The sequence below is a fragment of the Cryptotermes secundus genome, unplaced genomic scaffold (genome assembly GCF_002891405.2).
Source record: "Cryptotermes secundus unplaced genomic scaffold, Csec_1.0 scaffold93, whole genome shotgun sequence".
Taxonomy (NCBI): Eukaryota; Metazoa; Arthropoda; class Insecta; order Blattodea; family Kalotermitidae; genus Cryptotermes; species Cryptotermes secundus.
The window spans coordinates 945,999-950,769 of record NW_019736393.1 but is presented as its reverse complement, the minus strand read 5'-3'; positions in this window follow the sequence as shown (position 1 = coordinate 950,769).

The window sequence follows — 4,771 nt, the reverse complement described above, 5'->3', positions numbered from 1 at the left end:
AGCTGGAAAGATAGGTAAAATGAGAAATCCAGTGACCTCATCGGTAATCGATCCCGCGACCTGCCGGCTCGTAGCATAATGTCTCAGCAAATAATGCCACCGCGTGTCCCCATATCAACTTACGAATAATTATTAAACACTAATAATAACGGTTTCCTCCACTCTGATACTGGAAGCCACAGAAATGCATACAGCTGAGGACAGTGTCGCTATTGGAATGCGTGACACGGTTTGCAGAGAACCAACTGGATCAACTTTACTCCTAACTTTCGTAAGGAATCGTGCCTGAAGCTATGTCCCTTCTATAAAGTCACCCAAAGAGTGGGGAATACGGGACAAACTTTTGATGGAGAATGTTTCCAATTTCCTTCGCAACTCTGCAACTTCAATAGCGGGCGGAGGTTGAAATAGACACAGATATGGTCCACGTGAACATTCCGATACGGGAGGCAATGGCACGGAACAGGGAAGTTCTGAGTCATAAGTTAGGGTGTAAAATGTGAGGGATGAGATATGAGACGCTGAAGTTTCCGACCGCATTGAATTTCCTCACGTCAATGTACTGATATTCAATGTGGTGAAAATAGATCAGCCTTGTCATATAACAATTCAATATGGGTCAGGAAACATTTACCCAGTGCGCGGTTTCGAATCTCGTATGGGTTGCGTCTTCTGTTTCACTCATACAACAGTTCTGCTTTTACGAATGTAATTACAACGTATCTTTCGTTACAACGAACGCCAATGTTTCCTGAAGCAGGGAATTATGATAGAGGAAAAGTAATATTTATATGAATTTCTGTGCTCCGGATTCCAGGTTATCAATTTATGACCGCCGAAATGACCTCCCTGATTTCTATCCAGGCAAAGATAAAATATTAAGCACCGAATTACTGTGATCGGTCAGGTGATTTGAACTAAAGAGTACATTGTTACACAAAGAAACATACTATATCATAAATATATTGTATTCTAACTGAATTCCATCTCATCTAAACAATTAGCGCAAATATTGTGGTCTAATTAATAACGTTGGGTCAGCCATTAAACTCAAAGAACATTGGGTAATATGAATTATGGACTGATGAAAAGTGCATACAAGTTCTTGTTACCAACCTACTGCAAGCAAGAATGCCGTGTTAATGACAATGTGATTGCATCCACTAATTCCCTTAATATTCCAGTTTCCATGGCACAGATTCTGACTAAATTTGGGCCGATATCACACATCAGTGAAAGTAACGGGCTTCGGACTGAATCCTCGAAAGGGGGACAAGCAATTTCTGTCTTCGTCGCGTTGTCCAGAAAGGAACAGCCCACATTCACTAGACACCCGATACTGGCGAAGAAGCGATCAAAATGCAATGCTATATGAATACCTATACTTACACCTATATTTATTCGTTAAGTTTAATGCATGGGTAATGATTTTCGGGTTGATTTTTGGTCTTACAGTTAATTGAACTTCGCTAGTTGTCTGCTAGCACACGAGGGAAAGAAAACAACAAAAACAAACTCCGTGGCTTTAGTCCGCAAGCGAATTATACTGACCAAGCGACCGCTGCTTGTCGGCAAAGTTAGTGCCAACTTTAGCGGATAGAGGGTGTCGTGTGGTCAGTGCAACGGATCCCCACGGCCGTCAGCACGAGTAAAATTCGCGTGTCCTTCCGTTGACAAAGAACGAGGTATATGTAAGATTATCAGGTTTTCGCAGCGGTTCTACACTAATGTGCCTCCTGCTCCTAAGCGATGGAATCCTGCGCATGTAGGACGTACCGCCATCGTTTCGGTGCGCTTAAGTCTGCGCCTCAAAGTCGGAGACAATAGTTTAAGTAACCCTGAAATGTCGTTAATAGGGCCCATATTTACACGGTCCCATTACTCAGAAATGGGGGTCCGTATTAGCAAAAATATAGACTTCTCACTGTCTAGACCAGCCGTGTCAAACATGCGGCCCCCATAGTCACAAAATGCGGCCCCTCAACGTTTAGAGCCAATTGATATTAAAATCAATATTAAAATTTTAGTAGAAATATTTTTTGTAAAGACAATTTTCCAACAGACCAGAAGACAAGAAGTCTCACGCAGACATAAATTAGCAGGCTGCAGGAAATTCAATGTTTTGCTATTTCTAACATAATTTCTTGTGTAAGCTCTCTTTTTATATATTGAAAATCTGTTTAATACTTGTCAAAAATGGCATTCTCTTGCTTTTTAAAACTGTAAGATATGTGACGTTAGGTAATTGATTTGAAATTATTCCTAAATAATAAATAGAATTAAATTTCCTTGTATCAAAATCTAATGTATATTTATATTTGAAGTGCGGCCCTGGACTAATATTTATAGGGCTGAGGTGGCCCTCTGTACAAGTTGAGTTTGACATGCCTGGTCTAGAAGTATATTATCTTGCGACTCGGAAGAAACTACGCCCCCCCCCAAAAAGACAAAGGAAAAATGTCCTTGTGTTTAACTAAGCACCAAGGAATAAAAATATACGAGTGGAGATAAGGCTCCAAATATTCTAACTTCGACTCTAGATGAAGAGGAATGGTCACTTTCATGCCCCGGTCGCTTTACACCCAAGGAAAGAGCACATGGAATCCATTAGATAGGAGTCAGGATGCGTACCGGAGCCCGTCTCAATGCTACGGAGAAAAGTCTCTTGTCTACGTCGGGGGTTGAAGTCCGATTTCTTGGACTCTATACCGATTGATCTATGCGGGCTCCCATAGAAGAGAAACAGAAGAAAGTGGTTTGAACCACTAGTTATAAATTAGGTCTTACTGGACAGGTATCTATATTATATAATATTCAGCATCTTTTGTGTAATAAACAACGTTCACAGAAATTTTACACACTTATACTTGGCCTTCAAAGAGGCCTAATTTTTAGGTTATAGTGGACGGTATCATAAACCAAAACAGAACTGCCCTACAACTTTGATTTCCAGTGCCAAATTTCATATAAATTCGTTTCGGAGATGAAACATGACATAGATGCTGACATTCATTGAATTAAATGTGCTTGTAAAAACAAGGAAAAATTTATAACGAATAGGGACTTGTGTTTTATTTTACGTATTTAAAATACGCGTGTAATGCAGGATCCGATAATTGAACTACGTAGCTTTTATGAAAGTGCTGCTGAAATCTAAACAACTGCTTTCTGTTCAACGTTTTAAATTATGCTGTCTAAAGTACGTTTATTTTCTTGTCATTTTTCCTCTTCTGGCGTACAGATATAATATCCACAAGGACAAAAACTAAAACTGGGATTCTCGTGTGCATATCAACGACCTGGCTCAAACCACAGTTCTAGTGCACTTTTTGTTCCATTTTAACAGTCTAACTTCGTACAGGATATTCAATTCCGGAAATGGCATTAAAACTGTAGCATTCACACAATGCTGACATCCTTCACGTCCTGTGTTATTTTGTGATAAGTGTGTCTGGAAAATTAAATGAAAGAAGGAAGTAAGGATTGGCGATTGCAGTAGCAAGTAAATCAATAACACCATAGTTATAGATATTAAAATTAATATTAAAAATACTTGTGGATTGAATGTACAAATTTCTAATAAGGAAATTAGCCTGTCTTGCATTCACCTCCTAAACACGCATCGTACATCACTGACCAATGAGTAGAGCTTTTCTTTGAAAAATAAAAATTACTTAAATCTTTTCAAGAGCGATATTACCCAGTATTGGTTTGTTAGTTCGTTCCCACTACTTTCTGATTTCGTCAACATATATACAGTTAATATAATTATTTATAATAAGTAAATTACTTTTATTTTGATACTAGTGAAAATATGAATTTACCCACATGCCTCGTTAACTTTCGAGCAAGTCACAACAATACCGGTCACTAACTGTTACTATCTGTCTGCATCATAAGGAACACCAGTGCAACATACACGTATGTTTGACACCCGATTGGATACATCGATTATTCAGCAATCGATGACAACATATTATCGCTTTTCATAGTTCATAGTATTACTTATCTACGTTCCGGTATTCTGTGCGATTTGTCTGCAGCAGTTTCTCTGCTAAACATTCAATTCACGTCAGCTATGAAAGGCTTAAATTCCCATATGCCTTGGAGATGGTATTTCACATCTCAGCTTAATAAAATTTTGTCGTATAAAACCCGTTGTCCCAAGCTTTTTACAGGTTGTCTAGGTAATCGTATAATTAATCCCCATCTGCTCCACGTACTTCACAAAAATATGCGAATGTCATTATTGTCAAGCTTGTGTGTGTCCGTCTATATTAATTTCAAAAGATTGGTGACATAATTTTTTGTACTCGAAGGATGAAAATTTGAAACCATGGGCTACACATGCTGGAAGTCCTAAATACAAATTTAGATATATCTAAATAATTATTATTTAAAGAAAACAAATATGCAGCTTAAACTTGAAACATGACTTGAAAGGGTTGTCTAACAATTTGTAACCCTGATCACTTGAGTGTAGGAACACTTGTCCACTGTCTGTTGTCCAGTGATTCAAATTAACTCATTTTAGGTACCAGCTGAATAGGATTCTTTTCCTCCTTACACCTGCTTACAGAAACAAACTCGGTTCTGAAACGCTGTGTACTCCTATGTTCTCCAGACAATGGAAAACGTAGTTACTATAGGATTCTGACGATGGTGTATAACACACTGATATATTGGGTTTCTGGACTTTATCCATCGTCCTAGTTTTTAAGATAACAAAAACACGACGTTTCGGAAACTGGATCTGTTTCCGTCCTCAGGT